At 47.7% G+C, this 15660-nt stretch overlaps 1 protein-coding gene across 6 annotated transcripts in view; it reads right to left on the bottom strand.

The window, feature by feature from the left end:
* Nucleotides 1-15660, bottom strand: part of TSNARE1 (t-SNARE domain containing 1) — a 305999-nt gene that overhangs the window by 275179 nt on the left and 15160 nt on the right. For 5 of the 6 annotated variants that reach the window (XM_073679958.1, XM_073679959.1, XM_073679952.1 and 2 more), the window contains exon 2: nucleotides 12898-12980. The exons of the other annotated variant lie outside the window; for it this stretch is intronic. The gene's annotated coding sequence lies outside the window, so the exon portion shown is untranslated. The remainder of the gene's footprint in view (nucleotides 1-12897; nucleotides 12981-15660) is intronic. 6 annotated transcript variants of the gene reach the window in all.

Raw genomic sequence — 15660 nt, forward strand, 5'->3', positions numbered from 1 at the left:
CCGCCATGTTCGTCACAGTCACTCCGGATCAGACAGTGTAGGGAGAGCTGCTGCTGCTGAGCTAGGGAGAGATTTGCTTGTTTCTAGTTAGTGTAGGTGTACAGACTATATTAGAGACACATATCCATCTCAACAAACAGTTCTTCTGAGGACTAATCCATCTGCAGAGATATCAGGCAGGCAGGGTGTATAGGCAGTGTAATGCAGTGGCTTGCTGCATTGCTAAAATGTCCAGGGGGTGTGTTCTGGCTGACCACGTACCTCCCCTTCAGGTGAGTGATCACATGACTGTGACATCATCACAGGTCCTGCGAGCACAGAGGGATATATATATCCGGGTGGTTTCTGAAACAGTGGGAGGCAAGAGGCCTGGTCCCTGTGTCTGGGACACCATTAGCCCTGGAAGGCACGAGGCCTGGAGATCACATCTGGTGAGCCTTAAACCACAGCTGTGGCAGAACAGAGCTGATAGAAGCAGCTAAGACCCGGCAAAGGTAAAGACGGTGCTTGATATGGACATTGATGTTGTTACCTTGCTGAAGTCTGTATCTGAAGCCAAGTGGGCATAGCTGTCACTGAAGAGGCTGTGGGATATTACATGTGTAACATTCCTGCAAGTCACTGAGATGGACTATGTTATAAGCAGTTTATGATGTGTAATAAACTGCTGGACTTCATATTACCGGAAAACGTTGCATGTGTGCTTTAATTGACCCGGTGAAGCGAGTGCCCCTCAACATGATGAATAGCGCTACCTCACAGTTGGTGGAGAATGCGGGCAACTGCAGCCTGGTTGCAAGGGATAACGGCACAGGACGACGAACGTGGATGCAAGCGTCTGGCTGTGGCTCGGCGGGGTCACGAAGATTAAAGCATCTGGCTGTAACTCGGCGGGGTTAGGAAAATTGTCGTCGCACTCAAAACTGGTTTGCTGTGGCCTGGTGGGGCAACGAAAATTTTTCCGTGGAGAGTGGTGTGAACAGCGTACAGCGATGGCTATGAATGGAGCAGTATCCCCAGACAGAATGGAGAAGGGGTTAGATGATCGGCTGCAAACCTTCTGCAGCAAACTGGAGTGTCCTGAAGAAATGCAGGAGCTGATAAAGATGGCTGTGTAGGGAGCAGCAGATGAGTCTGAAGCTATTAAACGATTAAAGTGCCTGTTAAAATTGCAGCAGCAGGTGTCAGGCAAAAGGTACATTTGCCCGAGTTTTTAAAAATGAGAGATGTTTTAAAAAAGGGAAAAAAAAACCCACCCCCTATCTGTTTGTAAGTGAAGACATAGAACTCACTTTTGCTTTTCCCCAAACCAGGAATTTTTATGACCCGCCATAAAACCTCAGTCCAGGGCAAGCGCTGGAACAAACCGGAAAATCCCTCCAAAAAATCCCATTGTTTAATTGTACAAACGTTTTATGCCAATTTTAATCACGCACAGGTCTGACAGAAACAACGGAACCACGTTTTTTGAATGCTTATCTTTTTCCCATTACAATAGTATAACTTGCATAACTGAGGAATGACCGGGAACTGAGATAATGGATTCTGAGCTTCTGAGCGTCATAGAGGTTTCATATTTAATATCTATCTTCATGAATATTGGTGACGGTCAAGATGATGTCTCCCTCTTGGATGTGGGACCCCCCCACACCAAGATATGGAATCTGAAGGATTTTTTTAGGTCTTCTGCAGCTGGGTGGGCTCGCAAAGCCGAGCCCCCTTGTAAGGTAAATAAGGGGTGTTCCCCAGAGTTTTGGCTGCTTGCTAAAAACCAGATCGGCCATTTTTCAAGCCATTCCAACCAGGGACGCAGACGCATGCACTACACGCTGCGTGAAGGAATCAAGTCTAATTTCCGGGGAGCCGTCCCCCCCACAGAATCTGAGACCATCACCTTGTGAAGCAGGTTTTGCTATTACTTATCCCTTTTATTTTAATAACTGTTTATGCATACATGTAAATTGTCTCCTTTATAATATCTTGTATATATTTTGTAAACACTGCCCACCTTTCGGGAGTAAATCATTATTATTTACCAGCTTCGTTCTTCTTGTCCTATGTCGAGCAAACACGTTCCTCACCCGCTAATTCACGTTACCTACCAGGTACCCGATCCACCTGTTAAGCGATCGGTGGTGGCAGTATACCCGTATTTATGTGATATTGTGGTTTGAGGGTGGCTGGTCGGAGGTATATATACGTTCCTGGAAGGAACTGGTGGTATATATACGTCCTGTCACATCACGTGCCGCAATAGTCGACATAAATTAGAGCAGCTGCACCCGTGCTTATCCTCTGTCAATACCGTGTTTGACCAGCAGGATAAGGGGGCGCCAGAGAGCTGCAAGGTCTGACCCAAGAGTGGGTGTTGTTTTCATGACAGCAGGTATATGAGAAACAACAGCAGGCATTTGAGAAACGACAACAGGACGTGGTACAGGAACGGCAGGAGCTGTTGGTCCTCTACAGAATGGTGGCAGCGGACCATTCCTTGAGTTCTCCTGTGGCGCCGGTACTATCCCAGAGTGCCCAGGGAGGTAGTAAGAGATGTTGTGAACTGGGTCCTAAGACTTGCGGGTTTTTTTTTTTTTTTTAAAGTACCCTCTACAGGTGTGGTTATCCAAAAGGGGGTGGAGCATACAAAACCAGAATTGGTTACTGGTCGTGCGTTGGTACCGCCTAAAAATGACAATTCGACCGTTGATAACCGAGTAGCTCCAGTAGGAGGGGTTGACATCAAAGTGGGAGGTGACTTGTTGGTCCACAACACCATGGGGAGTGACGCAGACCCCACAGCTGACGGTGACACTACGAAAGTAGAAAGAGAGTTCGGTCAGGAGGAGCTAAACAAGGTGAGAAAGTCCCCCTCTCGTCGTCGAAGGCGCAAGGTCCACAAAAAAGTTGCGCCTGTAGCCTTTGCTGAAAGGGTAAATAAAGAAAATGCAATGCTGTGTGCCTTTATTCCGAGTGTGGATCCTCCTTTAGAAGCAGAGGAGATCAGGATGGAAGAGGAGGTGACCCAGTAGCAACCTCCGGTACAATATCAGACAACAAAGAAGATCAGGTGGAAGAGTTGGATGCAGTTCTGTAGATTCATTACAAGCAGGATGATCTACTGAGACAGAAGGATCAGGAACTGACAGCCCTGAAGGGGGCGCTGAAAGTGGAGGTGGCCAATCATGACCAAGAGCTGGAGCCTATCAGGCAGCGGTATCAGAGTGACGTGCAGCAACTAAGGAAAAACATGGAGAACGTGTCCCAGGACCAGCGGAGCCTGGAGTCTGAAAGGCAGAAAATATACCAGGTTATGAGGAACTTGCAGTGAGAACTGGAGGAAAGCAGCGAGGAAATCAACCAATGGGAGGAAAAGCTCCAGAAAAATAAAGAGGACCTCCGCAAAACCAAAGAGGAGGTTTTGCAGTTGAAGCTTGAGAAACAGGAGTCTGAAGATGAGCTGTACGATATGAAAAATTGTTTCTCCCTGGTGCAGTCAGAGCTGAACCAAGTGAAGAAAAACTCTGGATGCGGAAGAAGCAGAGGTCACAAGAAAGGAAGTGCAGAGATTTCAGGAGCAGATGAAGCAGCTGATGCAGGAGAAGCAAAGGCTGGACGAGAGTCTACACCAGAGGGAGAGGGAGCTGTCTGCCTTAAAAGGAGCGCTTAAGGACGAAGTTTCTAGACATGATCAAGACCAAGAACAACTGCGTGAACAGTTCAACTGGGAGCTGTGTGAATCCAAGAAGGAGTATGATGAGCACATGAGGGAGCTGCAGCAATTTCAGGACCAAGGAAAGCCTCTAATGCAGGAGAAGGAGCGACTGGAGGACTCTCTGTACCAGCGAGACCAGGAGCTAACTACGCTGAAAGGGGCATTAAAAGATGAAGTGTCTTGTCAAGTCCGTGAGGAAGAGAAGATGTGTGAATTAATTCAATAGGCAACTGCAACAAACCAAGAGAGATTGTGAGGATCTCCTCAAGGTTAAGAAAAAAACTAGAGGATAAGGCGGATGCAGAGTACATGCACCAAGTGGTTGAGACCACTCTGCAGGACACCCGTGATGAGAATGAAGATCTCCGCAGAAAGATCCTAGGACTGGAAGCTCAGGTGAAGGAGCTGCAGACGTTCTGTGGTGATCTCCAGAGGGCAGAGACGCGCCTTAAGGATAGAATCGGCAGGATGGAAGCTGAGCGGAAAAAGATGGAGGAGTCTATCGGAGAAGCCACAGACCAGGGTCGGGAGTTTGCCACTGGAGATGGGAGGTATGAAGTAAATACCACCTCTAATAACGCGAGCTTGGATGATTCGGTGGATGTAAGAGCCGAGATCAACGAGCTCAAGGAGACGCTACAAGCCTATTTCAAGCAAGAGAAGCTTGAGAGACTGGCTGTCGAGAGCCGAGTACGAGCATTGGAGACAGAGAGGTCTGAGAGAACTCTACTGATAAAGGAGCAGTTGAAGCAGGAAGAGCTTCAGAGATGGTCTGCTGAGAGGCGAGTAGCTGAGCTAGAGGAGGAAGTTTTCAAGCTCAAAGGTCGTCTGGCAAAGTATCACTCAGTGAACGAGGCCTCCTTGGAGAAGGAAAAGGGCAAACAAGTTGCACTTACTCCTTTATACCATGAGAAGGTGCACCTGAGGAGAATTCTTGAGTTCATAGCTGTGAGTCAGCTCAGGGGAAGCATACAGGGTGAAGAAGCTGAAAGCCAGTTGTCCCTGAAACCTGAGCTGGTTGATCATCTGGAAACCACTGGTGAGACAGAAACCTCTCGGTACAAGTGCCTCATAGATGTACCAGAAGATTTGAGAGAAGAATGCACCAGATAGTCGGTGCATGAAGAGTCTAAGAAGGCTGTGGGAGCCTGTAAGGAGTACTCGACCTCAGAAGCTAAACAGCTGGTGGTCCTGTCCACAACCGAAGTCACAGTGAAGAGGGTGGCGATCCTAAGTGACATGCACTGGCGATGTATTCGCACGAAGCGGATTGTCCGGTTGAAGACGGAACAAGCCGTTAGACAACTGGAGCTTATGAGAAATGCTCAAAGTCTGCGGGAAGAGGTCATCCGGGTGCCTCATGCTCTGGTAAGAAAGCTCATTGGGAGAAATGGCCGAGCCATGCAGATGATGGTAAAGAAGTCTGGGGTGGTGAAAGTAAGCAGTCCACGTGATCGTCAGGACTGGATACCGGATGAAGACGGCATGGTGTCATTCTCTGCTGTAGGAAAGGAAGAAAATCTTGCATATATACACATGCTGATGGAGTACCGTGTGACCTACCTGCGAGAAGTAGAACAGTTGAATCTCGCCAGACTGCGAATAGAAAGACAGAATCGTCTGAGCAGCAGAAGATGGCAGCCGTCTATAAATTGTGAGACCAGACAGAGAAAGGGTCCTCTAAATAATAAAACGGCTACAGCAGAAGTTAGAGACCTTTCAGGATGTCCTGAGAGTGGTGGGCGTGGGTTTAGAGGTAGTGACACCTCCAGTAACTCAGGTCTGAGAGGCCCATACAAATGACCCAAAAGAGTACGAGAAAGTACGGAGTCGGACCTGACCTTCGATACAAGGGCAAGTGAGTTGCACTGCTGTATTGACCGCTGGGAGCGGGGGAGGTCTGACAAGGTTACGACTCGGAAATGTGACTTGACGAAGTTGGTGACAATGACGGATGGTAGGTCCCTAAGGAATGGGCTAATGTTGGTGACTAATATTCCAGGGGCTGAGCAGTGCAAATGTCAAGTACATGGACTCTGTGTGAACTGGGGGTTATAATGTGATTGTGTATATTATGTGTTCAATACCAGGGGCTTGAACAAGAGGGGGAGGATATGTAATGCAGCGGCGTGCTGCATTGATAAAATGTCCAGGGGGTGTGTTCTGGCTGACCACGTACCTCCCTTTCAGGTGACTGATCACATGACTGTGACCATCACAGGTCCTGTGCGCACAGAAGGATATATATCCGGGTGGTTTTTGAAATAGGGGGAGGGCAAGAGACCGGATCCCTGTGTCTGGGACACAATTAGCCCTGGAAGGCACATGGCCTGGAGATCACGTCTGGTGAGCCTTAAACCACAGCTTTGGCAGAACCGAGCTAATAGAAGCAGCTAAGACGCGGCAAAGGTAAAAGACTATGCTTGATATGGACATTGATGTTGTTACCTAGCTGAAGACTGTATCTGAAGCCAAGCGGGCATAGCTGCCACTGAAGAGGCTCTAGGATATTACATGTGTACATTCCTGCGAGCCACTGAGATGGATTATATTATAAGCAGTTTATGTGTGCTTTAATTGACCCGGTGAAGTGAGTGCCCCTCATCATGATCATCAGCGCTACCTCGCAGCAGGCAGGCAGTGTACATAGCAGACTGCAGTATAATACAGCACAAGAGGCTCCATTGAACATCCTGTCTGCTGCTGCTGTAATAATTACAGATATTTGCAGACATATCCCCAAATATCAGGGGCCAGGGATTTTTTTTTTATCTTAATCCTTGTTATTTGTTTATAAAGCAATCCAGAGTGCACCATTTTTCTGCTCCATTTGCTTGCTGGCACTGCAGAATACAGCCAGGTCCTTTCCATATTTCAGCGATAAAAATACAGGAATTTGTACTGAAAGTGAGAAATATTGGCCTCCTTCTCCATTCTGTTGCAGTGTGTCGGTCAAGCTATTCACACTAGGCCTCTGTAGAATAATATTAGTAAACTACAGGCCTGCTATTTAAAACCGTGGTTCTGTGTCAGGCGTATCACATATAACTGCGTTCCAAAATCAGACATTTCTAGTGAACATGGAAAATATTGTCCTCCACTTAAAATGGGCAAGGTGCGTGACAAGGGAAGGGGAACTGGACATGATGGTGATGATGGTGCATGCAGAGGCCGAGGCCGTGGGCAAGCTGACATTGTGCCACAACAAACACCAGCATCTTCTCGCTCGACCTTCCTGTCCCAATTACTAGGGGACCGCAGAACACCACTATCAAACCCAGAGCAGTGTCAAAAGGTTGTTGGTTGGATAGCGGATAATGCTTCCAGTCACTTAGCCACCACCACCACCCTGTCTTCCACACGATCAAGTCACAGTAACCATGAGTCTGGACCGCATATTCCTCACCCTGATCCTCCTTCCTTCCACCATGCCGAGAGCCCGGAGACAACGGATCCCACACTTGGACACTCTGAAGAGCTGTTCACTTTTCCATTTATAGATTCGGGCCTCTCGCCCGGTCCACTTGAAGCGGGGCAAGAGGAGAAAGCATGTAGCAATACCCAAATATTTGAGCAGCCACGGTCACACGAAGGCGACAGTGGGAAAGTGTCACAAGAGGTGGACGATGATGAGACACAATTTCCAGAACGTCAGGAGGAGGACCAGGGTGCGGAAGTGGAAGACGAGGTGGTGGATGATATAGTAACTGACCCAACCTGGCAGGAGGACATGCAGAGCGAGGACAGCAGCACACAGGGGGAGGGAGGCAGAGTACCCCAACAGGCAGGAAGAAGCAGTGTGGTGGCCGCAGACACAAGGCGGGAAAGCGTTCCTCGTAAAGCCAACACGATGGAAGTTGCCAGTACAACGGTTAGGTCTTCCCGAGTCTGGTTGTTTTTAAAGACTCTGACGATAACCCCAAAAAGGCCATTTGCACCACCTGCCAGGCCAGCATCAGCAGGGGTGGCAAAACGACCAGCCTGGCCACCACCAGCATGATCAGGCACATGGCAGCAAAGCACCCGACTGTGGGCCGAACCCCAGGGTCTAGGAACAGTGTCTGCGGGTGGCATCATTGCTTCTTCCGCTGTTGTGCATGCAAGCCAATCCCCTGTCCATGCTGCATGCGAAGACGCCTCCTGCCCTGCACCTGTCGTTGCGCACTCTCAAGTAGCAGCATCAGGAAGCACGTCCATGTCCTTGTCCCAGTTGTCCATACCCCAGTCCTTGGAACGCAAGAGCAAATATGCAGCCAACGCCTCACAGGCCACAGTACTAAATTCTCACATTTCACGACTGCTTGCGCTCGAAATGTTGCCTTTTAGGCTCGAGGAGGCGAAAGCTTTCCGCAACCTGATGGCGGCGGCCGTTCCTCGGTACTCGGTCCCCAGCCGCCATTATTAATCCCGGTGTGCCGTCCCCGCACTACACAAGCACGTGTCCCAAAACATTAGCCGTGCCCTCAACAACGCAGTTACTGGGAAAGTCCACTTAACCACGGACACGTGCACAAGTGCTTGTGGGCAGGGACGGTACATCTCGCTGACGGCACACTGGGTTAACATAGTGGAAGCCGGGACCCAGTCGGACCTTGGGACGGAACACGTCCTCCCGACGCCAAGGATTGCGGGCCCTAGGTCAACCAAGGTTGCCCCACAGTCTACAGCTCCTGCACCTCCTCCTCCTCAGCCTCCATCTCAGAAATAACCACATCAGTCACAAGTTGGAAGCAAGCAGCAACAGGCTGTGCTGAAGCTAATATGCTTAGGTGACAAACCGCACAATGCTGAAGAGTTGTGGAAGGCCTCCTGTATACAAGAATATAACTATTATAATACTGCTCTATGTACAAGAATATATCTACTATAATACTGCTCCTATGTACAGTACAGACCAAAAGTTTGGACACACCTTCTCATTTAAAGATTTTTCTGTATTTTCATGACTATGAAAATTGTACATTCACACTGAAGGCATCAAAACTATGAATTAACACAAGTGGAATTATATACTTAACAAAAACGTGTGAAACAACTGAAAATATGTCTTATATTCTAGGTTCTTCAAAGTAGCCACCTTTTGCTTTGATGACTTCTTTGCACACTCTTGGCATTCTCTTGATGAGCTTCAAGAGGTAGTCACCGGAAATGGTCTTCCAACAATCTTGAAGGAGTTCCCAGAGATGCTTAGCACTTGTTGGCCCTTTTGCCTTCACTCTGCGGTCCAGCTCACCCCAAACCATCTCGATTGGGTTCAGGTCTGGTGACTGTGGAGGCCAGGTCATCTGGCGTACCATCCTATCACTCTCCTTCTTGGTCAAATAGCCCTTACAATGCCTGGAGGTGTGTTTGGGGTCATTGTCCAGTTGAAAAATAAATGACAGTCCAACTAAATGCAAACCGGATGGAACAGCATGCCGCTGCAAGATGCTGTGGTAGCCATGCTGGTTCAGTATGCCTTCAATTTTGAATAAATCCCCAACAGTGTCACCAGCAAAGCACCCCACACCATCACACTTCCTCCACCATGCTTCACGGTGGGAACCAGGCATGTAGAGTCCATCCGTTCACCTTTTCTGCGTCGCACAAAGACACGGTGGTTGGAACCAAAGATCTCAAATTTGGACTCATGAGACCAAAGCACAGATTTCCACTGGTCTAATGTCCATTCCTTGTGTTCTTTAGCCCAAACAAGTCTCTTCTGCTTGTTGCCTGTCCTTAGCAGTGGATTCCTAGCAGCTATTTTACCATGAAGGCCTGCTGCACAAAGTCTCCTCTTAACAGTTGTTGTAGAGATGTGTCTGCTGCTAGAACTCTGTGTGGCATTGACCTGGTCTCTAATCTGAGCTGCTGTTAACCTGCGATTTCTGAGGCTGGTGACTCGGATAAACTTATCCTCAGAAGCAGAGGTGACTCTTGGTCTTCCTTTCCTGGGGCGGTCCTCATGTGAGCCAGTTTCTTTGTAGCGCTTGATGGTTTTTGCAACTGCACTTGGGGACACTTTCAAAGGTTTCCCAATTTTTCGCACTGACTGACCTTCATTTCTTAAAGTAATGATGGCCACTCGTTTTTCTTTACTTAGCTTCTTTTTTCCTGCCATAATACAAATTCTAACAGTCTATTCAGTAGGACTATCAGCTGTGTATCCACCAGACTTCTGCACAACACAACTGATGGTCCCAACCCCATTTATAAGGCAAGAAATCCCACTTATTAAACCTGACAGGGCACACCTGTGAAGTGAAAACCATTTCTGGTGACTACCTCTTGAAGCTCATCAAGAGAATGCCAAGAGTGTGCAAAGCAGTCATCAAAGCAAAAGGTGGCTACTTTGAAGAACCTAGAATATAAGACATATTTTCAGTTGTTTCAAACTTTTTTGTTAAGTATATAATTCCACATGTGTTAATTCATAGTTTTGATACCTTCAGTGTGAATGTACAATTTTCAAAGTCATGAAAATACAGAAAAATCTTTAAATGAGAAGGTGTGTCCAAACTTTTGGTCTGTACTGTATAAGAATATAACTACTATAATACTGCTCCTATGTACAAGAATATAACTACTATAATACTGCTCCTATGTACAAGAATATAACTACTATAATATTGCCCCCTATGTACAAGAATATATCTACTATAATACTGCCCCCTATGTACAAGAATATAACTACTATAATACTGCCTCCTATGTACAAGAATATATCTACTATAATACTGCCCCCCTATGTATAAGAATATAACTACTATAATACTGTCCCCTATGTATAAGAATATAACTACTATAATACTGCCCCTATATACAAGAATATAACTACTATAATACTGCCTCCTATGTACAAGAATATAACTACTATAATACTGCCCCTATGTACAAGAATATAATTACTATAATACTGCCCCTATGTACAAGAATATAACTACTATAATACTGCCCCCTATGCACAAGAATATAACTACTATAATACTGCCCCCCTATGTATAAGAATATGACTGCTACAATGCTGCCATCAGTCTTCCCTGGCTCTGTAGCCTTCCCCCGGCGGCTCCTGATACGGTGCGGATGTATAGTGTTGCACGGTGCGGATGTATAGTGTTGCACGGTGTGTGATTTGTACACTTTTGCCGTCTTCGCGGTGAACTCTGGGCTGAACCCGTTGTGACCGTACTTTCCTCGTTTACACGGTTCTTTAAGACGCGGCCGTTCCTTTCTTATAACGTCTCTTATGAATAACACATTTCTTGTTGGGTCTGTTACACTCACATTTCAGCTGACCGTAATTTGTACATGTGGGAGGTATGAAATAAACTTCTGCAACAGATTCCCATGCATATTAATAAAACAGGAGGGAATCGGATATATTAAGCGCGGAGATCTGCTACCCTTTATCTGGAGGGGTGGGGGACACTGACAAGCTTATATACGTGAGTTTCCATCACGGGGATGGGGGGGACGTTACATTGCGGATAACCAACGTGGTCTCTTTTCCCGGGTTGCTCTTTAAATCTCCGGTGTCTCGGGGGGGCACAGGGCATCTTTCTGTCCTGTAGAGATAAAACGCCAAGTGGAGCCGGGCCGAGGAATTATTCAAATCAGACGTGACGTCGGCGTCTGGAAAGGTTACCTGGTTTAATTGGTATGCTTTATGACCAACTCAATTAGGGAGAAGGACAACCGCGGCCGGTACGCTCCGAGCTCTGCCATTTGATACTTTGCTTTCTCGGTAGTAAACATTTTCGAGATGCGGCCGACCTCTCCAAAAGGCAAGAGCAAAAAGAACGTCATATCTCTCCTGCCGGTAGCTGTAACCGCTGACAGCCGGGGGTAATTAGAAAACAGGACTCTCTCGTTAATGTTCCTCATTGGCCAAGTGGACGTGATTGATAGACCAGCTTTATTTGGGGGTCATGATACATGACGTTCTCACAAGTGGTGGAGTCTAAAACCATATGCACGAGACTGGCTGAGCCTTCTGGAGGTGATAAGACACCGCCAGATCCCATAGAAACATCGGCTTGGGTTATACCTCTTCAAAAAACACAAGTGATCCCCCTATTGACTACTTGCTGATTGTCAGGACCTCCAGCGTTCGAGACCGAGGATTGAAAATCTCAAGAATGGAGCTCCGCATCCCCGTCTTGGATCCATGGAGAGGTGAGATCCAAGTCCTTTCGTCACTAGTCTGGAGGACTTCTTCGTAGATCATTTGCTGACTTTGGCCAACTTTTGCCTTAAGAGTTTAAGAGTAGACGACGCTAAGATCTACCAAAATTCAAGTCTGCAAGGGAATTTATAGGGATAGATTTTCAGATGTCAGCCGGTCAATCCGATACATGCCAGAGACTGACGCACAGAAGAAACGCTCGCCGAATAAGGAAAACCGATCTTTACTGGTCAATAATACTCTTACTTGATCCTACAAAATCGGCACAATCTACAGACAATTCTGCAGATTCTAACAGCGCCTGCAAACACTGCATAAAAAGGGGCCCGACATACAGGGGCCAAGGTTTATGGTCCAATTAAAAGGTGTGAGATATCTAAGACAACGGAAAGACAACTGTCGTTCATCTACTATCAATCAGAGACCAAGAAAACATAAGTCACCCGTCAGGGCCAAAAGCCATCTAGTTAGGAGCCAAAAGAGACTTCAGTATGAAATTGGAGATCCTATTAACACAAAGGAGCATTGTGACCGGATCAGAGCCTACAGCCCAAAATACTACATAACCCTCAATAAATAGAGCAGTCATTACGGCCCAAACTACCCAAAAGACCGGTCTGCTAACAGGGGTCTTTCGGCATAATTTAGCAAATCTGTCATGTATAACCCCCCCAAACTGGCACCCTGGGTACAGAATATCTCTCTACAGGAACTTTTAGGATGCCTATCCCAAATAAATATCCAGATAAGAGTGTAGACCTCCGCTATCCGCCAAGATCTGACCTCCACTATAGGCACAATCGCATCACCGGTGCAGGACAGCACCTTGGCTGGTTGGAGGTTCTCAATTTATTTTCTTAAGGAGCCGATTTACAGCCCAAATAAAGACCAGGTTTCCGCAGGACAGGACCGGTCCGGTCATTTTCTAGCTTAACAATAGGCAGAAGTTTTCAGCATTGAGGGACGACCATCGGATCAGACAGACGGCAGTAATATGGCAGCGGGACTCGGGATGTGACCTCACCTCACAATAGAAGAACTCCCTCCCGGGTCGGTAGGTGGAGGCCACTGGCCGCTTCTAGCAATAGAGATCAAATCCACAGGAATCTGTGAAATACAAAACCACGGAAGACCATAAATATATGATGGAAACCCCCACTACATGCTGGAAAACCCCCACTACATGCACACTCCATTAACGCTCTCCTTTTTCAATAAAATTGTTTATTGAGTCCCTCAAAGCCCCGGTCACACGTCTCAGATTTCACACAAGATCCAACTACAAATCTGCAACGCAAAGTGGAAACAAAATTATAATATAAACTGCATACATTAATAAACCTGATGAGACTGGTGTACTTAGCATGAAAATCCTTCTCAGATTTGTGGTAAAATCCTTTAGCCTGACTGACAGCTCCTCACTGTCCCTCTTCCCTGCAGCTGAATCTCCTCCCACCTAGCTGATTGACAGCTCCTCATTGCCTCTCCTCCCTGTTGCTGCTGAATCTGTCACCGAGTTTGGTTGATAGCTCCTCAGTGTCTCTCTTCCCTGTTGCTTAATCTCCACCCACGTAGCCTACCTCACAGCTCCTTAGTGTCCCTCCTCCCTGCTTCTGAATGTTCGCCTTCTTGACAGCTCCTCACTGTCCCTCTTCCCTGCTGCTAAATCTTCACACACCTAGCCTGACAGTTCATTGTTTCTACTCCCAGCAGCTGCTGAATTTCAGCCCACCTAGTATAACTCACAGCTTCTCATTGTCCCTCTTCCCTGCTGCTGAATCTTCACCACTCTGATAGCTTTTCAGTGTCCCTCCTCCCTGCAGATGCTGAATCTCTGCCTACTAGACAACTCCTCCCTGCAGCTGCTGAATCTCTGCCTGCTAGACAACTCCTCAGTGTCCCTCCTCTCTGCTGCTGCTGAATCTCTGCCTACTAGACAACTCCTCCCTGCAGCTGCTGAATCTCTGCCTGCTACACAACTCCTCAGTGTCCCTCCTCCCTGCTGTTGCTGCTGAATCTCTTCCTGATAGTCAACTCCTCAGTGTCCCTTCTCCCTGCTGCTGATGAATGTCTGCCTACAAGAAAAAATCCTCAGTGTCCCTCCTCCCTGCTGTTGCTGCTGAATATCTGCCTACCTAGTCTTACTCACAGCTGCACAGTGTCTGTCCCCCTCCTTGTTGCTGAATCTCCACCCACCTAGCTTTTCTGACAGCTCCTCAATGTCCCTTCTCCCTGCTGCTGTCGAGATCTCACAATACTCAGTACAAGCTGCTGCTGTCTGTCAGGCTGAATACACTTGGACTCATGATTAATTTCACTCTACAGTTGGACTTCTAAAATGCTTATCTTAAGATGATCAGGATATCAGGATTATACGGACATTCTGATATGGATTTCCAAAAACAAGTACTCCAGCCTCATCAGGTCTGAGATCTATTTAGTAATGAATTATGAAATCTGGTGACAGATACGACAATGGAACAAAACCATATGTGAATCTGAAGCAGAAATAAAAAAGTAAAGATTTCATCGTTGGGGGAATGCAAGTCAGGGCTCATGGGGCTTTAGGGCATTTTTGCTGGGTATTTACTTTATGGTAGGGGGTGTACTGCCAAAATCTGCTCCCCCGCAGGTTGCACTGCAGTAGCTGATGATGCATTTCCCAGCCCTCATATACCAAGGTGTGGAGACTTACAAATTACTGTGAGTTTTGGTGTATAAAAGCTTGGAATCCACACAAATAAATGCAAAAAAAAAAGCTATAAACCACCTTTCACCTACAGATCCTGCACCAGCGCCGCTGACTCACAACATCCTGATTACGAGGTTTGGACACGGCCGAGAACCTGCTGCATATTTTTGCTAAATTTTCACTAGCCTGCAGCACAATGAATAAAACGTGGTGAGAAGAAGGCAAGAGCGGGCAGGCATGAGGCGATGGACGGCGGCAGGGAGGAGACGCTGCTGGAAGGCGAAAGTCTGCACGGATTATTCCACTCGCTGCGGATGATGTGCGCCGTAATCCAGGTGAATGCTGAGGGCTACGTGACTGATCGAAAAACACTACAGAAGAGGCTACATGACCTACCGGGATTCTCAGCTGCTGCTGTTCCCTGTGTGACGGTGTAAGAGTCCAGGAGCGGCGCTGTCCGCAATACCTCAACTCTCAGATCACACGAAAACGGTCCCGAAAAGAAACCGCGCAAAACACATTGGATGAAAGCTGACTGAGCCTTGTACTGAGGGAGGAGGACCCAGCGGAGGGGATTTCTATGGCCGATCCTCAGGAGCCACTGCCAGAGGTGTCCGAGTAGCAGCTTCCTCCTCTCTCCCTGTTGAAAAGCAAAAGCCAAGCACTAAAGTCTATGGGGGAGCAGGGAGAGAACCGTCTGCCTCATGAAAGTGCCCGAAAGCCATCGTACGTGTACGGACACTAAACTCGCTGCTGGAGTCCTCTGGTATCGACTCAACTACTGCCTGATCCTTACCACCACCGATACACCGCCCAATCCTTACCACCACAGACACGCCGCCAGATCCTTACCATCACCCCCGACACGCCGCCCGATCCTTACCACCCCCGACACGCCGCCTGTTCTTCTCCTACCCCGACACGCCACCTGATCCTTACCTCTCCCAACAAGCCGCCCGTTCTTCACATACCCCGACACGCCGCCCGTTCTTCACCTACCCCGACACGCCGCCCGTTCTTCACCTACCCCGACACGCCGCCCGTTCTTCACATACCCCGACACGCCGCCCGTTCTTCACCTACCCCGACACGCCG

This window comes from Phyllobates terribilis, unplaced genomic scaffold, assembly GCF_046119375.1.
Source record: "Phyllobates terribilis strain yellow unplaced genomic scaffold, ASM4611937v1 Scaffold_4__5_contigs__length_816908805, whole genome shotgun sequence".
NCBI classification, from domain to species: Eukaryota; Metazoa; Chordata; class Amphibia; order Anura; family Dendrobatidae; genus Phyllobates; species Phyllobates terribilis.